Raw genomic sequence first — 26899 nt, 5'->3', positions numbered from 1 at the left:
TCCCGGAAAAATTAGCGCCCCCGCGCCGGAAATTGAGTGGTTGCGCCCCAAGAGGGATGCGGGGCGCTACTGGAAGCACCCCGCATCCCTCTTGGGGTGCTGCGAGTGAATATCGTGGCGCTACGTGCCGCGGTATTGCAGGCCTTCCTCCCCTTCTTAAAGGGGAGGGGCCTTGTGCAGCGCGACCTGGGGCCCAGCTGGGCCCCCGGGGATCGGGAGTGCAGGCAAAAGAGCCCGGCACCCAAGAGAAGTGCCGGGCTCTTGGAGCGCAGCTGGCACTCCGCGGGGGGGGGGGGGTGGCGGGGTTTAGGAGGCCAGGGACGGGAGCGCAGGCAGGTGCTGGCAGGAGGCCAGCAACAAAAATGGCCGCCCCACACCTCGCCTTTAAATTGCACGTCCCCGGCCGTAGGTACGCCCCCCTGACCCTGTCGGACATAGCGTCTGGTGGTAAATCAGGGGGCGCTCCCGAAGATCACGGCCAGGGCGTGAGTGGGGCGCTGTGCACACCAATGACATCATCGCCAGTGGCGTAGCGCTACCGGTTAGCACCACCACTAACCTCCCGCTGAACTTTGCGGGAGGCGTGGGCAGAGCCGCGCCCGGGCGCTAGTTGGTTTGCGCTCCACTTAGTGCCCTCTTAAGGCGCTAACGGGTGGCGCTACCAACTGAATTTTTCCCCCTATGACCCTATTGAAAAGCAAAGACTTGCTTCCGAAGAATCTAGAGTTTGGGTGTAACACCATGGAAGACCCAAGTGAGGTGTAAAAAACCAACGCGTCGAACAGGAACATAAAATATTGATTAAACCATGTGCCTTTGTAAAAGAAACATCAAATAAGACAGGAAACACAATTAAATATGCAACCAATTGAGATAGCTAGGAATGCATGAAACATTCAGTTGAAGTGTCTTTAATTTATATACATAGTAAATATGATACCAACAAGGACACTTTGAAGATATAACTTCAATAGAGACACCAAGCAATTACATTGTGTTTGTATTAAACTTGGAGCTTGGAGCAGCACGGAGTCACAACGTCTGCAGAAACCAGTAAAGCCAATATTAAGAATTGAATGAAGAATCTTCGATAAGAATGGCATCAGACAGAAACCACCGCTGTCATTGTTTTTATGATACGTTTTTGAAACACCTAAACAAGAGACAGAAGTCTAAGAGTAACAGCTGAAATGAGGGTAAAGAATAGAAGCATTCAAAAGAGAGAATGAATAAGACAATTAGCTTACATCACCAGAGACTTCAAAGAAGAAACCACTGCCAAACGAGTATAAAAATAGACCTTTTCAACAGAAAGGCAGATCTCGCTGAATGGGCAAAGCATTTTTCAACTCTTCAGAGGCATCTCTGTAAGTCTTTAACTTTGAGTCTCGGGTGATCAAAGAGGTTCTATTATTTGATTTTGGTGGGTGTTATGGATTTAAAAATAAGTAAGAAAAGTAGAAATGTAACGAAGTTAAGATTTGAGAATAAGGATCTCTGAGAAATAAGAAATGAAAGCTAATTGTTTTTGAACTGTAATGTTGCGATGGATACACCAGCTGTTAACTACATGTCGGTTCTTGAATAAATTTATATATTTTTAGAATCATTGTGGACTTCAGGAAGTCTAAAGGCGGAAGTCACACCCTCATTCACATCAATGGGGCTGTGGTGGAAAGGGTGGACAGCTTTAAGTTCCTCGGAGTCCACATCATGGAAGACCTCTCCTGGTCCCTCAATACCTCCTCTCTGGTGAAGAAGGCCCAGCAGCGCCTATATTTCCTAAGGAGGCTGAAGGGATGTAACCTGTCACCCCTGATCCTCTCTAACTTTTACCGCTGCACAATAGAGAGCATCCTGACGAACTGTATCACAGTATGGTATGGCAGCTGTAGCTACTATGACCGGAAAGCCCTGCAGCGGGTAGTCAAAACTGCCCAACGCATTACTGGCACCCGGCTACCGACCATAGAGCACATATACCAGAAACGCTGTTTACGGAGGTCACGGACCATCATCAAAGACCCTACCCACCCCAGCCACAGTCTGTTCGCCCTCCTGCCATCTGGGAGACGCTACAGATGCATTCGCACCCGTACGACCAGATTTAGGAACAGCTTCTTTCCCAGGGCTGTCATCCTACTGAACTCCACAAATAAACTCTAAAGCCTGCACATCTGCCAATGCACTTTATTATGGTTATGTTTATGTTAATGTATTACAAGCCAAATGTATGTTGAATGTTTAAATGTCTTAATCTAAACGTACACTCTCGGGAGCCGCAAGCCTACATTTCGTTGTACTGCACTTGTGCACTAACAATGACAATAAAGTTGATTATTATAATTATTATTATATTATTATTAATTGTCTCACAGAGTAATTTCTGTATCAACCTCGTGAACTCAAATCTCTGTATATTCTCTGGTGAAGAGTTGCAGAGTTCTGGGGGGTATTCCAGACCCTCATAATATCTGGAAGGTTACAGTCTAGTTAAACTTATTAAAAATGCTATCCGGAGGACGGTAATATCTTCAGTCATTCCTTTCCTTTAGGGAGAGATAGCCTGAACCTTTAGACCCATTTAAGCGTCTTATAGAGTTCGGCTGTCTCTAACTTTGGTTGAGGGTGAACGTCCAGGGAGTACGCCTGATCTGGGGTAGTCTGAAAGGGCTAGGACTGTAATTATCCCTTCAGTTGGTGCCCAACGTGTGTATTAACGAGTTGATACAAAACCTATACTTATATTTATATCTACATATATCCTGTAGATTGTTAAGTATAGAGGAGTGTTTACTGACAGTGGTTCTAAGACCCAGATTTAAGTCTCTTGAGACGACAAGACCCTGATCAGGCCTTGTAGAACTTAAATCAGAACTCCCTCAATATACCATTGAGGTCTAGAAATTTCTTATAAAGTTCATATATAAAATCCTAACTGAGGTTAGGTCCTGATGCAAATAAAATCCTAACCGAGGTTAGGTCCTGAAGAAATGGCAAACCCTGTCGGAATTGGCCAAGTCTTTTTATTAGAAAATACAAACAATTGCTTTATTAGGGGAAATAATCCTATCTCTGTACCTTCACAAAGCCAAGAGATAATTTTTGAAATAGAAGGCTTTGAAGCCGAAAGAGCTGTTAGAACTTATGGCATGATTAATGTTGATCCCCAGAACCAGGGGATCCAGAATATCCTGAGGGATAATCAAATAAATACTCCAAATCCACTAAATTCCTTAATGATAAGGTGCACACCTGAACAATTGGGAGGCCTAATGAAAGGTACCCAACAAGCTAGTGACAACCATGGACGAATAGCAGGACCCGGAGCAGTCCATGCTCCTGGAGGCCATGGATTCCAGTTAAGGTGGCAAGCTCATGATGAAATAAATGACCAGAATCTTCGAGAAAAATATAGGCAGCTTAAAATCCATATAATAAACGGTCAGACAAACCCCCTAAGGGACCTGGAAAACATAATACCCTCAAGAGGGAGGAACAAAAGTCAGTTAAAATAGTTAAAGACAACACAGCAAATGCAGTTCAGGACCCTGAGGATGAGCAATCCCAGGATTGGAGGCCTGGCACCCAGCCAGGGCCTCTTGAATTCCCCTATGCATTGGCAACCTTGCCCACAAATACACAAGTGAAGGCCCTGTTTGATACGGGGGCTGATTACACTGTAATAGATCCTGCAATTATAAAAACTTGGTGGACAGATTTGGGAAACCCAATTTGTAAAAAACCATTAGGGGGATTCACACAAGATGAAACCAAAATAATTAATTTTTTACAATATACCTATCACTATAGTGTATATGGAATACCAGTGACCCTAGATGTAGGACTGGTACCACAATTGGCCTGTTCCCTCATCATAGGACAACCAGACATGCAACATTACCTTAAAATTTCAACCAGACCTGTACAAACATCCACAGACCAGGATGACAGGGAAAAGCATGTTCGAACACAGCTTGATCGAACTTGCCTAGAGGAGGGAGGCAAAGACCTCCTCAAGAAACTAATTAATACATATTACCCTTATCTACAACGCCATCCAAATCAATGTGGAAAGATAGACATCAAACCCAATCCACTTGATGCTGGCTGGCACAAGCCTAAAAAACAGTGGCCTATTCAAGACCACAAAGGAAAAATAGATCTCCTAACAACGCTCAAAGAACTAACAGAACAAGGTGTCATAATCAAAATGGCATTTACTAATTCACCATTGTTTGGTGTTGCTAAACCAGATGGGAGGTGGAGATTAGTGGTCGATTATACAGCCTTAAATAAGGTAACGGCCCCACATACTGCACAACAGCAAAATTCCACAGCCCTTCTCTCTGGAATAAGGAGGGAAAAATATAACCAAGATCTAGTTTTCTGGGAACAAACAAATTTTACCAATCATAAGGGTAAACCCATAAAACATAAGTCATTGTGGGAAGATATTCTCCATTCGAGAATGGAGAAAAAGAATTGTCAGGTGATACATGTAAACGGGCATACCACTGGGACAGTACACTCAAAAGGAAACAGCCTTGCAGACGAACAAGCGAAACGTTCAGTCTGCATGACACCCCCTCGAGAGGGGTCTGCCAATGTTAGTGTAATCACTAGGGCGGAACGGGCAGCTAATCAGGGTGAGGAACTGATTCAGCTATTAGACCCGACAAAAGAGAATCCACCAGGATATCCACCAAAGTACTCTTACTCAGAAATCCCTACAGGTATTGTACTAGTTAAGTTGCCCAAGGGAAACTGAGAAGTACCCCCGAGACACAAATGAGAACAGCTAGTAAAAGAAGCTCACGAGGGCATAAGTCAAGCACATTGTGGTGCCAGAACAACATTCTGTAAATTGACCCCCTTAGAATTGTCTCACAGAGCCATTTCTGTATCAACCTCGCAAACTCAAATCTCTGTATATTCTCTGGTGAAGAGTTGCAGAGTTCTGGGGGGTATTCCGGGCCCTCATAATATCCGGAAGGTTACAGTCTAGTTAAACTTATTAAAAATGCTATCCGGAGGATGGTAATATCTTCAGGTCGTTCCTTTCCTTTAGGGAGAGATAGCCTGAACCTTAAGACCCATTTAAGCGTCTTGTGGAGTTCGGGTGAACGTCTGGGGAGTACGCCTGATCTGAGGTAGTCCGAAAGGGCTAGGACTGTAATTATCCCTTCAATACCTCACCAATCAGGACCAATAGTGATTATATCTGTCCTGGGAATGCAGCCAGCCAGTCTAGGTCAGACCCTCTCTCTTTATATCTTTTCTTAACAATGTTCATGACACCCAGCATCCTGCTGTCAAGTTGAAGGAAACAGTTCCCTTTTGCTGAATTAACACCCTGGTAACCTTGCAATTTATATCACCAGTTAGCCTCTCACACAGCACATTCTTCCTGCAGTCAATTGTTCTTCATACATATGGATCTGTTAACTATTAAGTCTGGTGACCTTGCAAGTCTGCCTATCTCATTTCATTACAATATTTCAGTGCAATACAAAAGACTTGTATTTACATAGCACTTTTCATGACCGCAAGACATCCCAAATGCTTTACAGCCAATTAAGTACTTTTGAAATGCAGTGTAGGGAATTTGCGCACAGCAAGCAGCAATATGATAAAGGGATAAATATTGACCAGGACACCGGGGAGAACTCCCTTGCTCTTCTTTGAAATAGTGCCACAGGATATTTTATATCCTAATGAGAGGGCAGACAGGGCCTCGGTTTGACATATGATCCAAAAGACAGCACGTCCAACACACCCAGAGTACTGCACTGGGGTGCCAGCCAAAATTTTGTGCTTAAGCCTCGGGAGTGGGACGTGAACCCACAACCTTCTGACTCAGAAGCAAGAGTGCTGCCACTGAGCCACAACTGACACCTTGCAAAAATATACCTTACTTGTTTTTCCAACCTCAACATTCCTATCATCTCGAACCACCCATTCCACTTCTTTATTCACTCACTCAAAAGCCATATGTTTAAACCATTTATTTGCAACATCAGCAAAACAACAATTGGGCGTTAAATTCGTTACTTTAAGGTATTGTGGCTTAAGGATTGCACTATCACGTTTGACAAATAAAAGTTAAAATTTACACTTGTATGAAATGCTAAACTAGCAGATTCCCTCATCAATCGAGCCAACCACAGGAGTTCTGCTGCTGTCCTGATTAACCCTTTCCGTATTGGTCTATTACAGCTTCCATATCTACTATCCACAACAGAACTTTCTCACCTACACATTGACAATGTTTTCTGAATTTAGCTCAGAATAGATGAATTGTAGTCATCATGATTGGTTAAAAAATACTAAAGTAGCAGCTATCGCAAGCTTCTTCCAGAGTGAAAACTAAGTAAAGGGAGAGATTTGTGCCCACGCAGGGTAGATACATGCACATTAGCATGTATTCACAAATACCAGTTTCTCCTCATCAGCAATCAGCTTGGCAACATTGATCAAAAAAATTACATTTCAAGCAACAATAGTGAACAAATTTGAATGTTATGGATCATACCAAGTTGATCTGAGCTACAATTCTTTTCTCATAACTTGTTTTGTATCTTTCAGTTCCACCCAATGATGTGAAGGCCTTAAGAGAGGGTGCAGAAAAGATTTATGAGAATGATTCCAGGGATGAGGGACTTCAGTTACGAGGATAGGCTGGAGAAGCTGGGGTTCTCCTTAGAGCAGAGAAGGTTGAGAGGAGATTTGATAGAGGTGTTCAAAATCATGAGGGGTCTAGACAGAGTAGATAGAGAGAAACTGTTCCCATTGGCGGAAGGGTCAAGAACCAGAGGATACAGATTTAAGGTGATTGGCAAAAGAACCAAAGGCGACATGAGGAAAATCATTTTTATGCAGCAAGTGGTTAGGATCTGGAATGCACTGCCTGAAAGGGTGGTGGAGGCAGACTTAATCATGGCTTTCAAAAGGGAATTGGCTAAGTACCTGAAGGAAAAAAATTTGCATCGCTACGGAGAAAGGGCGGAGGAGTGGGACTAGCTGAAATGCTCCTGCAGAGAGCTAGCACGGGCTCGACAGGCTGAATGGCCTCCTTCTGCGCTGTAACCATTCTATGATTCTATCCCCAGGAATGCATGGTAAAACTTGTAGGTTTAACTGCGGATTTATTACATAAATATATCAGCACAGTTGATAGAGTATTTTGTTTTTTGTGCCATCTTACTTTCATTTCTTGGATCCTTTCAGGTATCTTTGTTTTGGCTCTCTTTTTGAAATAACGATCCATGATGTAAGAAATAGTTTTGCATGATCTGATCCCAGCGGCTTTAAGAGTCATACTTGGAAGCTGAAGAAATCACCATTTGACCACTGTTCATTTTGTATTGATTGACAGCAGTAGAAATGAAACTGAAAAGCTGTTGGTCAGACCAATACATTTCAGGATTATCAGCTTTACCACTTCAAATGAAAAATATCTTTTGGGGATAAAAGTCAGTTTTCACTTAAGGAATTGAAATGATCAAAGGTCTTTCATCAAGTTGGTACATGGGATAATGAAACATAATGACAATGACAAGTGGAAGATGACTATATCCAGTCCATCCCATGTTTATATTATAACCGGATGGCAATGCAAAATAGTGTTACAAAACATAGATCTAAATGTTAATAGTGTAACCAAGATTAGGTGATGCACAGAGCTAGCAGGCTGTCTTCTTCCCTCTGGGATTTGAATCCAAGCCAAAGTGATAAAATGAGTGTCTTATTTTCTAACAGACATTAAAATTCTAAGTGAAATGATTTAGGCTTCCATAATTTAATCTAATGAATTCTCCTCAGTGCTTTAAATTTAAAATAAGGCACAAAATGCAACAGCTAAATAAGAAAGCTGAGATAGTATTTTGGTGGAAAAATTATGTAATATAACATATCTGGATACTGGAAGGTTAAAGAGGCAGAACATACCCTCCATTCCAAAACTAATACAATAGCTTTAACAAAACAGACCCATTAATTCTCAGTGCATGAATAACACAATTATGGTACAATTGTTAGCTGTAAAAGCAACCATGTATATTTCAAGTGCTTTGTCTAATCAACTATTTGCAAAGAAATACAGAATATCTAAATACAATTAAAATGGTGAATTTAATTTAATATACTTTACTAATCACTTCATTCATCTCATTGCTTTTTGTGGAATCTTTTGTGCGGAAAATTGGGGGCCGTACCGGCCAACAAAACAACAGTGATAATACTTCAGAAAATAATTAATTGACTATTTTGGGACATCCTCATGATGTGAAAGAAAGAAAGACTTGCATTTATATAGCACCTTTCATGACCACTGAATGTCTCAAAGTGCTTTACAGCCAATAAAGTACTATCTGAAGTGGAGTTGCTGATGTAAACGGGACAGCCAATTTGCGCACAGCAAGCTCCCACAAACAGCAATGTGATAATGACCAGATAATCTGTTTTAGTGCTGTTGATTGGGGGATAAATATTGGCCAGGACACCAGGGATAACTCCCCTGCTCTTCTTCAAAATAGTGCCGTGGGATCTTTTACGTCCACCTGAGAGAGCAGACGGGACCTCAGTTTAACATCTCATCTGAAAGACGGCACCTCCGACAGTGCAGCACTCCCGCAGCACTGCACTGGAGAGTCAGCCTAGCTTTATGTGCTCAAGTCCCTGGAGTGGGACCTGAACCCACAACCTTCTGGCTCAGAGGCAAGTATGCTACCAACTGAGCCACAGCTGACACTATATGAATCTACGTCTTTAAAATTTTTCTTTAGAAATAAATTTACACGGTATGTTTAGCAATGCCATGAAGTTAAATTTTGGAGTGTACAATAGAGGTCAAGTCCCGAACTGACTTCAAAGCAAAGTGGAACGAGACTGTCTGCCCCACAGAGTTTCACTTCTCTTGACTTCAGTGTCAAGTTGGGTCCCAGCTTCAGTTTCAGACTGCATTTTCACTATATCTGCAGTGTTGCTCCAAAGCCAAATTGCTTTTCAGTAGTGCTGCAGGAAAAGAGAAAACGCATTTTATGCAAATTAATGTTGACTGACAAAACTTCCCAAAAGCAAACAAGTGTCACATAAAAACACAGGGAGGCCAGCAAGGTCACATCTATTGTGGAACACAAAGATTCCTACCATTGGATTCATTATATCAGCAATGCCATGAGAAAGGAGAAAAGTACAGATTATGGTTAAAAGGCTTCCACTGTATATAAATCCTCCCCAAAAACAGCAACTGGCAGTAACTCTGAAAGTGGAACATTATCAAAGTCCAGAAACCGCAAAGCACCTTAAAGAGATCAATCAACTGAGGACAGAAAAGGTTACAGCTCACAAAATCAGTAAACTACACAGCAGTGCCGAATTGTAACCTTTTCGGTTGACTATCCACTAGCATTAGAGCTCAGATGAAACACTAGCAGGGTACATGGTAGGTATACAAAAAACTGCACAACATACAGCTGAGTAGTCAGTAACTGTTTCCCCTTTTCTATAATTCGGTTACAATTCGGCACTGCTGTGTAGTTTGGGTAGATTTCAGCTGGTTCATCATACAGGAAACTTTTTTTTATCCGGCACGGACGGGACCGACGTGGTGCCGGTTCATCAAAAATTCCGGATAACCGAAAGCTATAGTAAAAGATACGGAGCTGAGAGCTCCGTATAAAGCAACAAACCCTGTTGCTTAGCTTCAGAACAATGGCCACAAGTTGCAAGCGTCTCTGTAGCTTAGCAACAGCTGCAGCCACACCCTTGCACAGCAACAAATGGAGGAAGGCAAGTAATAAAAGTTACCTGAACCTACTCCTGAATTTTGCCGGTTAACCGAGATTTCCGGTTATTTAGGTGCCGGTAAATCGAAAGTTTCCTGTATGATATTTCCAGTAAAATGTGGTGAACAGCTAGCATGAATTTCAAAAATCAAATAAGAAAAATATTATTAACTACATAGGTCAAATTTTATATGCCATTTTGATCAATTTAAAATGATAGCTTGTCTCTCCAGACAAATTGGCATTGTTTATTAATAGTGTTCTTCAGCTAATAGCTATTATTTTAATGGTTTTCCAGCATTTACACTTCAGAGTACTACTCAGCTAATATACTGTAAACTATATCTTCATGCATCAATTCATTTAATAGTGGAATGCTATTTTTGGACGGTAAAAAATGTGGCGATCTGCCAGTCTGAAATATTCCTACTTAGACACGGGAACTCTTCCACGGTAGAATTTAGAAGGGCTGTTGGTGATTTAATGTTTCTCTGTCTGCCCCACAGAGTTTCACTTCTCTTGACTTCAGTGTCAAGTTGGGTCCCAGCTTCAGTTTCAGACTGCATTTTCACTATATCTGCAGTGTTGCTCCAAAGCCAAATTGCTTTTCAGTAGTGCTGCAGGAAAAGAGAAAACGCATTTTATGCAAATTAATGTTGACTGACAAAACTTCCCAAAAGCAAACAAGTGTCACATAAAAACACAGGGAGGCCAGCAAGGTCACATCTATTGTGGAACACAAAGATTCCTACCATTGGATTCACTATATCAGCAATGCCATGAGAAAGAGGCCAAAAGGTTGAGACGCTTCCTCCCAAAATGAATCACATGGCATTTCAGTCCCCCCAAAAAATCAAAGACCCATTGACTGGCATTTGTTATAGATCAATTTTCCTACCGGTTAAGATTCTAGCAAATTAAACACAGGGCCTGCACAATGAAATTTACCTGTCACTCAACCAGTAATATGAGGATTATAATTCATATTCTACAGCAGGCATCAAAAAGAGAGCAACCAATTTCAGTCATCTCTTTCGATACTGAGAAGGCATTCCACCCTGGAAAATCTTTCCCCCTAAGATACGCTTACAACAGCGCTTTCTAAATCCCAATTGCCTAGCCTTTGGTTCTCCATTTGCCACAATACTTCTGTAGTTGTCGATCCGCTCAACCATATCCTCACCTCCACCTTTCATATCTTTGTCCGCACCAAAATCATTGCTCTTTCCCATCACGGTTGATCCCCCTGATATTGCCCCCATATTCTGTCCCTCAAATCCAAGGGATGCAGTCTTGAGCGTGTCTGCTACACAACTGCTAAGTTGTCCATCACCAGTTCTGGCTGAACTACATTGTGCTATTAGGCCTCACTCTCCTCTGTCAAAACCCCCACTATCCTGGATTGACCTGGACAGCAAAGATAACCCCTGATTTCTTCACCCCGTCCCCCACTATCAAACATCTCTTTAAACCTCTCACCTCTAATGAGTGCAAGGAGCACCTGGACTTCTCTGTCACTAATATTAAGACCACCTGTTCAGCTGCCTCTACTTCTTCCGCACTTCCCCTTGCCCACCAAGCTAAACCTACCCCAAGATTCCCCCCGCCCTAGCCCTGATCCCACATCTTTCTCCAGTTTCTCTCCCATCTCCCCTTATGCTCACTCCAAGCTCCCCTTGTCCATGAGACATACCTCCTGCCATTTCCTCAAACACATTACTGCTGACCACCCAATATCCCTTCCTGCTCCCATGATAACTGACATTGTAAACTCTCCTCAGGTACTGTCCCTATCCCTTTCAAAACTGCTGTAGTCAACCTGGTCCTCAAAAAACCCACCCTCGACCTCTCTCTCCTTGTAAACTATTGCAAACATGTATGCTGACAACTGCCAGCTTTACATCTCCACCACCTCTCTCGATCACTCCACTGCCTCTGTGGTGTCAGACAGCTTGCCCAATATACAGTCTTGGATGAGTCGTAATTTCCCCTAATTAAACTTTGGGAAGACTGAAGCCATCTTCATTAGTCCCCACTACAAAGTTCGTACCCTTGCCACTGATTCCATCACCCCTCCTAGCCACTCAATCGACACACAAATTCAGAAAACATAAAATTAGTATTTTTGAAATATATTGGAGATTTCAGTACTGTGGCACACTAAGACACAATCCATTGTAGGAGCAATCACTATTGTATTGCATTCCAATTCTTCAGAATGCAAAGGACTCTGGAGCTATCATCTGCTGGATTTTGCCTTGAAAATAACGGTGAGGCTAACGGCATTCACCATTATTAATGCACAATTTGGACAGCAACTTCCGGCGTTTGCATATGTGCAGTTAAACGTGAAAATCAGGAAATTACTGTCCAAGATGCACGGCTTCTCAGTAAGTTGCGCGAAAATGGCATCTTGCTATCTGGCTCCCCATTCAAATGTATTGAATGACATAAAGTTCCCATACTGACATCATAGATATGGACTAAACTCGTCACAGAAAGTAAAAACTTGTCCATTCTGGTCCAAGTACCCTTTTTTAATGGTGTGGTAAGTCTTAATTACTGCCAACCAACTTCTCTGGCGCTGAAAATTAACTTTTATAAGTGTGAAGCCTCATTCCTTCAGTTTTTAATTATTGTTGGAGATTTTTTTTTAAATTTAAATAATTTTTTTAACATTATGGACTGCAGGGAGGATGAGCAACCTGGCCACAGCACCGTGGTACAGGGGGCCATTCAAGTGGAGGGAGTAAAAAGAAATGTTGTAGTGGTAGGGGATAGTATCATTAGGGGGATAGATAGGGTTCTCTGCAGTCAAGAGCGGGAGTCCCGAAGGCTGTGTTGCCTGCCTGGTGCCAGGGTTAAGGACATCTCTTCTGGGCTGGAAAGAAACTTGGAGTGGGAGGGGGAGGATCCAGTTGTCGTGGTCCATGTTGGTACAAACGATGTAGATAGGACAAGGAAGACGGTTCTATTAAAGGAGTATGAGCAGCTAGGGGTCAAATTAAAAAACAGAACCTCAAGGGTAATAATCTCTGGGTTATTACCTGAGCCACGAGCGAATTTGGCTAGGATAAATAAAATTAAAGAGTTAAATGCTTGGCTCAAAGACTGGTGTGGGAGAAATGGGTTTTGCTTCTTGGGACACTGGCACCAGTACTGGGACAGGAGGGAGCTGTTCCATTGGGACGGACTCCACTTGGCCACTGCTGGGACTAGAGTCCCGGCGAATCATATAATTAGGGCTGTAGAGAGGGCTTTAAACTAATTAGTGGGGGGGAGGTTTCCAGAGAGCAAATAATAGAAATGACAACAGAGAAGGTCATAGACTTAGGTAGCAGTGGGGGAATTAACAAACAGAACATGTCAGGAAGGGACCGAAGGTGTGGAGTAAAAAGTAAAGTACTAAAAAGGGAAAAAACAGGAACTAAGTGTTACAAAACATATTTGAAAGTTCTTTATCTGAATGCATGTAGCATTCGTAACAAAATGAATGAGTTAACGGCACAAATAACGACATATGGGTATGATCTTGTGGCCATTACAGAAACATGGCTGCAGGGTGACCATGACTGGGAATTAAACATACCAGGTTATTTAACAATCAGGAAGGACAGGCAGGAAGGGAGAGGAGGTGGGGTGGCTATGTTAATAAAGGAAGGAATCACTATAATACAGAGAAATGATATTGGGTCAAAGGAGCAGGATAGTGAAACAGTTTGGGTGGAGATAAGGAATAATAAGGGGAAAAAAACACTAGTGGGTGTAGTCTATAGGCCTCCGAACAGTTGCAACTCTGTTGGACGGAGTATTAATCAGGAAATAGTTGAGGCTTGTAATAAGGGAACAGCTATAATTATGGGGGATTTTAATTATCATATTAACTGGACAAATCAAATTGGGCAGAGCAGCCTTGAGGATGAGTTCATTGAGTGTATTAGGGATGGGTTTCTTGAGCAGCATGTAACTGAACCGACCAGGGGGCAGGTAACCTTAGATTTGGTCCTGTGTAATGAGACAGGATTAATTAAAAATGTCCTAGTAAAGGATCCCCTTGGAATGAGTGACCATAACATGGTTGAATTCCATATTCAATTAGAGGGTGAGAAGGTTGGATCTCAAACAAGCGTGCTGAGCTTGAACAAAGGAGACTATGAAGGTATGAGAGCGGAATTGATTAGAGTGGACTGGGAAAATAGGTTAAAGGGTAAGACGGTACATGATCAGTGGTGTACATTTAAGGAGTTATTTTACAACTTCCAAAAAATATATATTCCACTGAGGAAAAAAGGGTGTAAAAGAAAAGATAGCCATCCGTGGCTAAGTAAAGTAATTAAGGATAGTATCCGACTAAAAACAAGGGCATATAAGGTAGCCAAATCTAGTGGGAGGATGGAAGATTGGGAAGTCTTTAAAAGACAGCAAAAAATAACTAAAAGATTGATTAAGAAAGGGAAGATAGATTATGAAAGTAAATTAGCAAAAAATATAAAAACAGGCAGCAAAAGTTTCTATAGTTATATAAAAAGAAAAAGGGTGGCTAAAGTAAATGTTGGTCCCTTAGAGGATGAGACCGGGAAATTAATGGTGGGAAACATGGAGGACACTAAGAATATCCCAACACTGGACAAACAAAGGGCTCTGGGGGGGAGGAACTAAATATGATTAAAATCACTAAGGAAGTGGTACTTGGTAAAATAATGGGACTCAAGGCAGATAAATCCCCTGGACCTGACGGCTTGCATCCTAGGGTCTTGAGGGACGTGGCGGTAGGGATTGTGGATGCATTGGTAATAATTTTCCAAAACTCCCTGGACTCAGCAAAGGTCCCGGCAGATTGGAAAACTGCTAATGTAACACCCTTATTTAAAAAGGGTAGTAGGCAGAAGGCTGGAAACTATAGACCTGTTAGCCTAACATCTGTAGTTGGTAAAATGTTAGAGTCCATTATTAAGGAGACAGTAACGGGACATTTGGATAAACATAATTTAATAGGACAAACTCAGCATGGTTTCATGAAGGGGAAGTCATGTTTGACAAATTTGCTTGAGTTTTTTGAGGAAGTAACATACAGGGTGGATAAAGGGGAACCAGTGGGCGTAGTGTATTTAGACTTCCAAAAGGCATTTGACAAGGTGCCACACAAAAGATTATTGCTCAAGATAAAAAATCACAGGATTGGGGGTAATATTCTGGCGTGGGTGGAGGATTGGCTCTCTAACAGAAAGCAGAAAGTTGGGATAAATGGTTCATTCTCAGATTGGCAACCAGTAACTAGTGGTGTTCTGCAGGGGTCAGTGCTGGGTCCCCAACTCTTTACAATCTATATTAACGATTTGGAGGAGGGGACCGAGTGTAACATATCAAAGTTTGCAGATGATACAAAGATGGGACGGAAAGTAGTGAGTGAGGAGGACATAAAAAACCTGCAAAGGGACATAGACAGGCTAAGTAAGTGGGCAGAGATTTGGCAGATGGAATACAATACTGGAAAGTGTGAGGTTATGCACTTTGGCAGGAAAAATCATAGAGCAAGTTATTATCTTAATGGCAAGAAACTGGAAAGTACTGTAGTACAAAGGGATCTGGGGGTCCTGGTGCACGAAACTCAAAAAGTTAGTATGCAGGTGCAGCAAGTGATCAAGAAGGCCAATGGAATGTTGGCTTTTATTGCTAGGGGGATGGAATATAAAAACAGGGAGGTATTGCTGCAGTTGTACAAGGTATTGGTGAGACCGCACCTGGAATACTGCATACAGTTTTGGTGTCCATACTTAAGAAAAGACATACTTGCTCTCGAGTCAGTACAAAGAAGGTTCACTCGGTTAATCCCAGGGATGAGGGGGTGGTCATATGAGGAGAGGTTGAGTATATTGGGACTCTACTCATTGGAGTTCAGAAGAATGAGAGGCGATCTTATTGAAACATATAAGATTGTGAAGGGGCTTGATCGGGTGGATGCGGTGAGGATGTTCCCAATGATGGGTGAAACTAGAACTAGGGGGCATAATCTTAGAATAAGGGGCTGCTCTTTCAAAACTGAGATGAGGAGAAACTTCTTCACTCAGAGGGTGGTAGGTTTGTGGAATTTGCTGACCCAGAAAGCTGTGGAAGCTACATCATTAAATAAATTTAAAACAGAAATAGATAGTTTCCTAGAAGTAAAGGGAATTAAGGGTTACGGGGAGCGGGCAGGAAATTGGACATGAGTCTAGGTTCGGAATGGTCACGGCCCTGGGGGTAGTGGAGTGGGCCCAGGGGCCGTGTAGCCTGGTTCTGCTCCTACTGTGTTCTAATTCTGTGTTAGATTTCAGGAGATGGGTTTATTCCTCTTCCTGGCTGGGGTGGAAATCGCCTTTACAGAAGGTAAGTACTGTAGAAAATATAGGGACAGAGTGATCTCCTGGAAGAATTTCGATCGCCTAGATGGGTCGGAGAGGAATTTCCCAGATTTTTTTCTCCCAAATTGGTCATTGGGTCTTTTATCTGGTTTTTCGCCTCTCCCGGGAGATCACATGGGTTCGGGTGGATGGAGAGTGATAGAGGATTTGAGGTTAGGATCAGATCAGCCATGATCTTATTGAATGGTGGAGCAGGCTCGAGGGGCCGATTGGCCTACTCCTGCTCCTATTTCTTATGTTCTTATGTTCTTATTTTCCTTCTGATTCTTTTTACTCTCTCAATCCCATCTTTGTTCCCCTCTCTTTATTTTGCTTTCTGTACCTCATTTGACATTGAATTCACTATTCTAACCGAAGCTTCCTAGTTCAGACTCTGCGCTGATCATTAAAGATTCTTCAATCTGATTGGTTAAGGAAATACACAGTTGCTTGCCCTGTTCACACAGGTTCCAGATGCCCTGTAGAGGGCACCGCACTGTTTGAATGTTTGGGTGACAGCAACTTGCCATGCAGCAGCCCATAGAAAGTCTATGGGCAAGTGCAAGTCTAATGAACGGCTGACACTGTTCGTTCGCCGCTGACCGCAAAATCAGGCCCATTTTATCAAAGACCTTTGAAGATAGTGACTTAAAATCGATTTGGTCTCAGCTCCTCTTTTAAGAGGTTTTGATATCTTAACTATTCAGACACGACCTAGAAACAATGCATATTAATGGATAGGCACTTTTACTCATTTGTACATGACAAATATATAGATTGTTTCATTCCTAAATTTGATTTTTGATTTTTTGTCAGTCTTTATAATTTTGAAGACATTGACTCCATCAAATATTATTTCATATTTACTTTTACTGCCTCTTGTCTTGAAACCTCCTCCAGTAAATTCCCCCTCCAGAGAGCAGCGAGGACATTAAATGTGGATTGTAGAAGTGCCTTACTTCTTAGCTCTGGGTAATGACTCAATACACACTTGGATTCGTCAGACGGACAGGCCTTTTATTTAACTTGCAAGGGGAATCAGTACCTCCACTCAAGGGGTGAGGCTACTATTCCAATGATACAGCGTGAGCGTACTATATTTATACAGTGTAACAAACAAGTTTGATTGACATTCCTTTGTTCCTCTATCAGGATACATTTTAGATTAATCATCAAGTAGAAATAACATATTGACAGAAGGATCCTGGACACATAAGTCAACGGTTAAGATATAACAGGATATGAATCGTGTAACCGGAGGTCCTCCTTAATCTTAATCATGTACAAGTTATTAAGTCACTGGGTACTTCAAATGAAACCCATTGTTTCACTTCTACATTCTCATTAGGTGGGCAGACATCTGTTCTTGGCTGTAATCCAAGTACGTGCAATAGCTCTAGTTACACATCGACTCTTGACCGGTGTCAAGTCTGAAAACTTATACCTAGCAAGCACCTGAAATTAACCCCTTATAATATGTAGATTTCCTCATTCCCCCCTTTTGTCCTTTCTAAGGACAATTTATTTCGCTAAGTTTAAGAAATTCTACATCAAAGGTCTCACCCTTAATATCCTCATATTCAGATATCATTGGTACTGGAGGAGTTGACGTTAATGAGGAAAGGACTTTTGTACACAATAATTTTAAACAACCAATCAATAAACTAATTAAAATTATAATCATCACAATTGCAATTAAGACTTCCAAAATTTGCTTTCCTAATGCTCCTCCCCCATCCTGAAATCCAATCCCACATGGACCACGGTTCAGGTTGACGTAGTTTCTCTACAGCCTCCTTTTATGTGGTTTACCAGGTTGGTGATATTTTCTGAGTTATCTGGAATATAGGTGCAACATTTGGTTTTTATGATTGCACATGTGCCCCCTTCTTTTGCCAACAAATAGTCCAGAGCCATGCGGTTTTGTAAAGCAACAGTGCGCAAAGCCACCATTTCTGCGTTTACATCACTAAGAGCATCAGCAGTATCATTGGCTATTTGTTCCAACACTGCTGCCATGCTTATAGATTCTCTTGCTAGCTTCCCTGTTCCATACCAGGGAAATGCTATAGCAAAGAACCTTTCAGTTTCTGTAATGGCTCGTTTTACTCGTGTCCCAGGGTGGCTATCCAAAGATGAAATATGATGTATATAGGGCACTACATATCCCAAATAACATGACCCAGTCCAATTTTGTGGTAACCAAGGGTATGCACTAATAGACTCTCTGGATTCCTTCGATTATCATATTGGGGATGAAACCACCCTTCAAATTTTATAAGGTTGTATCCTGCATCTTTCTATTCATTTTCCAACTGATCTGGGTTTAAACTATTTTGGGTCTGAAATGTACTGGCTGCCTCCTTATTCCAGGTGGTATTAGACTGTAATAACCACCCTACCATCTCTTTTATTTCGAAGGGAATGGGCCTTAGAGGTATTCCACCCTCTGCATGCACAGGGATGTGGCTGCATATCCAGCATTTGGCAAGGTTCTGTTTTTTAGCATTCAGATAGCTCATGTATACAAAGGTATTAACTTGATGATAGTTATGCTTATTTAACAGTCTTCTACTTCTCCCTCCTTGTTTCCTAGCGGTCCTATTAATTTTTCTTTTCTGAGTAATTGATGTTGAAACGAGGGGTTGTGTAAAAGGATTATCACAAAACATTAACTTAGCTGTCAGGGCCAGTCCTCCTCTTGAATTACCATTGCAGAAAACCCCTCCGTTCGCAGTTTTGTCACTTGGTAATACAGTATCACGGCATGTGACCCATAGCTTATCAAGCTTCTGTCCACTATCTTCTTCTACTATCTTATTCTGCCTAATCCTAAGACTCAGGGGTTGATACGGGGGTACCTGCATAGTGTGATCCTGAAGCTGAACCTTCATAGTCTCGTTATAGCATATAATATAAAAGAAATCAGTTTAAAAGTACACATTCTTCTATGCATGGTTTGCCCTTCAGGGGATCTGATAAATCAATATGGCAGTTTCAATTATCGTTAACAAAGGGGACAGTCTTATTAGAGTCCAAATCCAGTTCATCTTGGCAGTGTATCGTCTTCAACTGATGCCTTCTTACAATGGGACACGTGTATCCATGTTGGTCGCTCCTTTACTTTTACAGCGGTGTTTGTGGTCAGGAGTACTTGGAAGGGTCCCTCAAATCTGGGTTGAAGGCCATTCTTTCGCTTGAAGATTTTTATGTAGACGTTATCTACTGGCTCGAAAGTATGGCACTTTCCTTCAGCGGGATCGACCTGGGCTTCCTTCACCTGTTGATGGAAACTAGAAATACATTTGGTTAGTGCAATGCAATAACTCAACATATCTTCCTCCATTTTATGAATGTCCATTTATTTAGCTGTTAAAGGTGCCGAAAAGGGCAATCTTTGTGGTCTTCCCATGACGATCTCGTGAGGCGACAATCCTGTAGTTCTGTTGGTAGCAGACCGCATTGTCATTAAAGCTATGGGTAACAAATCAACCCATTTAAGTCCAGTTTCTTTACACAGTTTTGCAAGCTTGTTTTTCAGCATCCCGTTATATCTTTCCACTAGTCCAGCCGACTGTGGATGATAACTGCAATGGAGGTGCTGGTTAATCTGTAAGGCTTTGCATAGTTCCTTAATCACTGTTCCCATAAAATGGGACCCATTGTCACTTGACAGTTTTGCTGGTATCCCAAAGCGCGGTACAATGTCCTTCAATAAACATTTAGCAACAGTAGTGGCGTCACTCTTTCTACAAGGAAACGCTTCAATCCATCTTGAAAACATATCAACAATAACTAATACATATTTAAAGCTCATACACACAGGTAGTTCAATAAAATCCATTTGCAAGTGTACAAAAGGACCCATGGGGTTTGGATGGGATGCGGGCTGTACCTTCTTTATTTTTTTTCCTGCATTCATTGTCTGGCAGATAATACAATTTTCACATATTTGTTTTGCCAACTTTGAGATTCCTGGTGCATACCAGGTCTTGAGGATATAGTCCGCCATCCCCCTTTTGCCCGCATGGGTGAATTTATGAACACATCGGGCAATTGGTGATAGTAATGATTTGGGTGCCACCATGCGGCCGTCATGATGAACCCATAAGCCGTCAGTGTTTTTTAAAACAATGATTAACAACCCATTCCTTTACTTCATCAGAACTGGCCCTATCTTGATGGGTCAGCACATCATCTAAGGACGGGGGCTGCGGTATCTCTGGCTTTTCCCTAACAGGGAAGGCTGAAACTTGTCGTTCAGTACTTGATATAGCTACTGACTTAGCAGCGCTATCTGCAGCAGCGTTTCCAAGCGCAACCTTGTCCAAATGCCCCATGTGCGCTTGGCACTTAATAATTGCAATCTGTTTACGTCTCTGAATAGCTAGTAAAAGATTTTGCACTTCTTGTGCATTTTTAATCTGGGTTCCCGAGGAAGTCAGGTAACCGCGAATTTTCCAAATTTGTCATGCTCATGTCTGGTTATTTCTGAATAGTTCAATATCCATTGTCTACAATAGCCAGTCATTCCTAGAAAATGCTTCATTTCTCTTTTAGTTTTTGGCAACGATGTGTTGCAAACGACCTTTATTCTATCCGGCGTTAACTCCCTGTTTTAACAATGATTCCATCACTGGCTCAATTCCTTTTTCTGCTTTCTCTGACAATGGATACTGTGACCTTTTGGGTAATGGTGCAGCTGGATTAATTGTAACTTCATAGGGCTGTGCAGTCTAATAGTTAGGAGGTATTTTAAATTAAAAAACGGCTGATAATCTTGTCCTGTTTTGTCATAGCAGGCCGTGCAGTGCAATTTTGGATGCCATTTCCCTAGTTTCAGGGATTCCTGGTATTGTTTTATGGAGCTTGTAATGAATCCCCACGCTCCTAACAGACTGACAAGTTTGGGACTCAAACTTGGGTCGGCAATTTCCCATGCGTAAAGAACAGGGTGTTTTATTTCTGTTACTGGGTACGCATATGCCTTATCTACTTGGATTTCTACTGTTACTCCTGATGCGGAGCAAATGATTGTAGCATTCATTTTGCACAGCAAGTCTCTTCCACATAAATTCATAGAGACATCTCCTGATAACAGAAAGGAGTGTTCTTCCTCAAATTCTTCTACTTTTACTGTGAGGGGAGTCAATTGATTCAAGCATTGTAGTATTCCAGCCAATCCAGCTATCGGAGTCTTTTTCCCATTAATAGGCATTCCTTCAGAATATCCTTTCCCTAACACCGAAAAGGTTGCTCCTGTATCTACTAAAATGACATAGGTCTCCCAGCTATTTGCATTTTAATTTCAAGTTCGCTGTGTGAATTTAAAGAAACAACGGGCATTTGGTGGTCTGTGGCGCCTGGGGCTGCTGGTGTCAGTCAGTAATTCTGATCTCTATTTCTCCTAAATCCCTGTCCGTTTGTAGGGTAACCTCCTGACTGGTCCGAAAAAGGGTTATGGACAGTGAAATTAGGACCTTTATTCTCTAACGGAGGTCCATTATTGGAGGTTTTGTTCTGACGATTTTTCACAGGGCATTGGTTTGCCCAATGTCCGGGTTGTCCGCAATTGTAACAATTACCAGATCGTCCATACCCTCTTACTCTACCACGTCTTCCTCTATATTCCCCTCTATTCATCCTTCTATAGTTACCTTGTTATCCTACCATAATAGAGGAGAAAGGTGTTTCTTCAGGGTAATTTTTTTTTTTCTGACTCAACAAACATAGAGGCAGTCTTTTTATCTGGCTGTTCTCTATTTCTCTCTTGTCCGTTAAACATTTCTCGAGGCAAGTAATTCTTTCTATGTTAAATGACTATCTGAGGGAAAGGGTCTAGTCTTATTTACAGTCCATTTGGACCAATTTGGTAGGTGATCAATGGATGATTGACCAGTTCTTTAACATAAAGGCTGCTGGCGTGCCTTTCTCGGGTGGCTTACTGGCGCTAGCACTCATTTTAGCAGTTTAAATGGTTCACTTAAAACAATCTAAACTCCCGTGACAATCCATGATCTGCGTTGTACGCCCCTACAGATCAGATTAATAAACTATACATACATATAAAACTCGAGGGTTCTCAACCCTCGTGGAAGGTATTTCTAACTGGGGAAAATACTGAATCCACAATAGCTTAGTGGATCATGTAAAAGACATCACTATTTTCTCAACCATACATTCCGCCGCGGGACTCACTTCCCCGGCTTGGGTCTTTTCCAACCCCTTCTGCAGTTTTTTTTTCAGCTTAAATATTTTAGTTAAAACATACAACAATTCCGTAACACTCTATGATCTGCGTGGGACGCCCCTACAGATCAGACATGACTAAACATTAATACATATAACAATAAACAATAAACAATACACTTGTTAAACAACAACCAAAGTGTTACTAAATCCCCAACCTATGCAGCCTTACTGGACAAAGCTGCAAAGTTGATTGATAATAACAAGTAGTTAAATACTCACTCTCATAAACATTAAACATTGACACTGTGTTTCAGACAACCGCCCACTCTTCTCTCTTTTTTTTACCCTATTCCCTTTAGCCAAATCTTTAGCAAAAAGGGCCTTCAATTTGTCCCAGCTAACTTCAAGCTCTTCTCTCCTTCTACCCTACTCCCTTTAGCCAAATCTTTAGCAAAAAGGGCCTTCAATTTGTCCCAGCTAACTTCAAGCTGGAACCTTGCTAGTTCAATTTCCAGTAAATCGCTAGCTCCTTAGTTAATCAAATTCCTGACTTAACCTTCTCTCTCAGCAAGCTGGAACCTTGCTAGTTCAATTTCCAATAAATCGCTAGCTCCTTAGTTAATCAAATTCCTGACTTAACCTTCTCTCTCTGGTACCTTTATACAGTCCTTTTCTGCACGATCCTGTTCGCAGGGCGTCAGCGCCTCATGGCTGGTCCTCTGTTCCGTTTCTGAAAGGGAAGCAGTCACAACGGCAGTTTAACCTCCGAACCTTGTGAGTCAATTACCCGATGGCAGTACTGTCCAATGGAATAAACAGACTATGCGCAGCTATGCTTCTGGCAGGGAAAGTCCCAAAAATGTGGCAAAACACCACCTTCGGCCGATGGGATTTTCCCAACCGAGCAACGTACTCGGCGTCTGTTAACTCACCAATTGGTACAGCAAGCCATCTCGGTGGAACCTCCAAATTGTAGAAGTGCCTTACTTCTTAGCTCTGGGTAATGACTCAATACACACTTGGATTCGTCAGACGGACAGGCCTTTTATTTAACTTGCAAGGGGAATCAGTACCTCCACTCAAGGGGTGAGGCTACTATTCCAATGATACAGCGTGAGCGTACTATATTTATACAGTGTAACAAACAAGTTTGATTGACATTCCTTTGTTCCTCTATCAGGATACATTTTAGATTAATCATCAAGTAGAAATAACATATTGACAGAAGGATCCTGGACACATAAGTCAACGGTTAAGATATAACAGGATATGAATCGTGTAACCGGAGGTCCTCCTTAATCTTAATCATGTACAAGTTATTAAGTCACTGGGTACTTCAAATGAAACCCATTGTTTCACTTCTACATTCTCATTAGGTGGGCAGACATCTGTTCTTGGCTGTAATCCAAGTACGTGCAATAGCTCTAGTTACACATCGACTCTTGACCGGTGTCAAGTCTGAAAACTTATACCTAGCAAGCACCTGAAATTAACCCCTTATAATATGTAGATTTCCTCAGGATCCACAAGCGACTGCAAAAAAAAAGTGTGCCAAACATGCTTCCAGCTTTCACTGTGCGCAGCTCTTTAATGGACACTCAAAATGGAACTGCTGTTAATCTGGTAAAAATTGTACTGGGTGTCATAACCTCATTACAGGAAACTTTGTGATAACCGGCACCGACGGGACTGAGCTGTTGCCGTCGCATCAAAACTGCCGGACAAACCAGTGCTAACGTTGAAACATACGGAGCTTGAGCTCCGTATCTGGCAACAAACCCTGCAACAGCTTCTAAACTGTCGGCCGTACCTTGCAAGCGTCTCTGTAGCTTAGCAACAGCTTCAGCGAGACCTTGCAGAGCCTGACTGGTGAAAAAAAAGCAACGAAAATTAAAAAAAACTAACGAAACGGCTCCTGATTTTTGCCAGTGGATTGAGCATTCCGGACAGTTAACCTCTGGATAAACCAAAGTTTCCTGTACTTGACCCTGGTGACCATCTATTTATGCCATGCCCACCTGTTTCCAGAGAGAGCTGGACCATGGTTCACCCAAAAATTGGCATGGGCATGAAATTAGCAGTGGGTGGGTGCTTCCACTTTCCTTGCTATTTTGATCATGCTACATCCCTGATTTGAAGCGGAAACAGGGCTGAGTGAGAGTCGCATGGACTTCACATAGGGTGGTTTCAGCCACTAAGGGGAGCTGTGAAGCATAAAGTTTACACTTTCTTCCAAGAAGAAAAAATGTAACATCTGAGTAGAACTTTATTCAGCTCTTCGACTATCAATACCAATAAAGTCTGGGAAAATATCTTCAACAGTACAAAGCTGCAAGAGGGCAGTAACTTTACTGCTCCCACTTGTACGGAACTATTCACTTAAAATAACAGAAAATATAATTGGAAGTGTTGCTATTGCTCTTTCCTTACTCAAGTGCCCTTCAGGGACAGAATGATACAAGACTGTATCTACCCACACAGCCTGAACTTTTCACTGACAACTGGCTGAACACTAAATTGCTGACCAGATTTTATGAAGTTGACCCGAGATGTTTTGTTTTCCATTTTTTATAAATGATTTAATACAGGCACAAGTGAAATGATATTGAAGTTTGCTTGTTATAAAGAATGAAGGGTCATGGCAAACTATGAGGAAGAATGCAAGATACATCAAGATTTCAAGTTTGAAGTGCAGGTTGATAAAGTCATTAAAAAGGTAAATGGGATTCTGGGTATTGAGTTTTTTTTAAAAAGTCAAGGAAATTGTTGAGTTTCTATGAGACATTTATTGGTCCAAAATTCGAGTATTGTGCAGTTCTGGGCACCTCCAGATAGGAAGGATAGTTGTGTCAGGGAAAGGGTATAGTGATGATACACTAGAATAAAATCATAGAATCATACAATCTTATAGCACAGAAGGAGGCTATTCAGCCCATCGTGCCTGTGCTGGATCTTTGAAAGAACTATCCAATTTAGTCCCATACTCCAGCTTTTTCTCCATAATTCTGAAAATTAGTCCCCTTCCAGTACATGTCCAACTGTCTTTTAAAGCTACCTGTGAAATCTGATTCCACCATCTTTCAGGTAATGCATTCTATATCTTAACAAACCTCTGTGTGAAAAAAATGCTCCTAATTTCCCCTCTAAATTTTTTGCCAATTATTTTAAATATATGACCTTTGGTTACTGAACCACTTGCCAGAGGAAACAGTTCCTCCCTATTTGCTCTATCAAAACCCCCTCATAATTTTGAATACCTGCATTAGTTCTCCCCTTAATCTTCTCTGCTCTAAGGAGAAAAAGCCCAGCTTCTCCAATCTCTCCACATAACTGAAGTCCCTCATCAATGGTATTATCCTGGTAAAACTCCTTCATACCCTCTCCAAGGCCTTGACATCCTTCCTAATATGTAGTGCCCAGAATTGGACACAATACTCCAGCTGAGGCCGAACAAGAGATTTTTAAATGTTTAGCATGACTTCCTTGTTTATGTATTCAATGCTCCTGTTTACAAAGCCAAGTATCACGTAAACTTTCTTAACCGCCTTATCAATTTGCTCTGCCACCTTCAAAGATTTGTGAATATGTACCACCAGGTCCCTATACTCTTGCACCAGTCTCAAAATAGTACCATTTAGATTACACTGCCTCTCCATGTTTTTTCTCCCTAAGTGCATTACTTCACACTTGCCACATTAAATTGCATCTGCCATGTGTCTGCCCAATTCACCAGTCTGTCTATGTCCTCCTGAAGTCTGCAACTATCCTGTTCACTATTTACTATGTTGCCAAATTTTGTATCATCTGAAAACTTCAAAATTGTACTCCCTATACCCAAGTACAGGTCATTTATATATAACAAGAAAAGCAATGTCTTCACAGCAACTGTAAAAGCTTTTATAGATATATGAAGAGAAAAAGGTTGGTGAAGTCAAGCATAGGTCCCTTGCAGTCAGAATCAGGGGAATTTATAATGGGGAACAAAGAAATGGCAGACCAATTAAATACATACTTTGGTTCTGTCTTCACAAAGGAGGACACAAATAACCTCCCAGAGATGTCGGGCAACATAGGGTCTAATGAGAGGGAGGAACTGAATGAAATCAGTATTTGTAGGGAAATGGTGTTAGGGAAATTGACGGGATTGATGGCCGATAAATCCCCAGGGCCTGATAATCTACATCCTAGGGTACTTAAGGAAGTGGCCCTAGAAATAGTAGATGCATTGCTGATCATCTTCCAAAATTTGATAGACTCTGGAACAGTACCAATGGATTGGGGGGTAGCTAATGTTACCCCACTATTCAAAAAAGGTGGTAGAGAGAAAACGGGGAATTATAGACCGGTAAGCCTGACATCGGTAGTAGGGAAAATGCTAGAGTCCATTATAAAAGATGTAATAGCAGAGCACTTGAAAAACAGTGACAGGATTGGACAAAGTCAACATGGATTTACAAAAGGTGAATCGTGCTTGACTAATCTACTGGAATTTTTTGAGGATGTAACTGGTAGAATAGATAAGGGAGAACCAGTGGATGT

General features: G+C 41.7%; 1 long non-coding RNA gene across 1 annotated transcript; it reads right to left on the bottom strand.

The window, feature by feature from the left end:
* Positions 1-17164: 17164 nt before the first annotated feature.
* On the bottom strand, positions 17165-23872 carry LOC147102747 (uncharacterized). The gene is made up of 2 exons (XR_015073079.1): positions 23017-23872; positions 17165-19461 (listed from the first exon to the last, which is right to left on the bottom strand). It is a non-coding gene; the product is annotated as an uncharacterized LOC147102747 (long non-coding RNA).
* Positions 23873-26899: the final 3027 nt, after the last annotated feature.

This window comes from Somniosus microcephalus, chromosome 21 (assembly GCF_052327205.1).
Source record: "Somniosus microcephalus isolate GS21.2 chromosome 21, FLI_Smic_1.0, whole genome shotgun sequence".
Taxonomy (NCBI): domain Eukaryota; kingdom Metazoa; phylum Chordata; class Chondrichthyes; order Squaliformes; family Somniosidae; genus Somniosus; species Somniosus microcephalus.
Note: the sequence above shows the minus strand (reverse complement) of the source record. Positions and strands in the feature narration are given on the sequence as shown.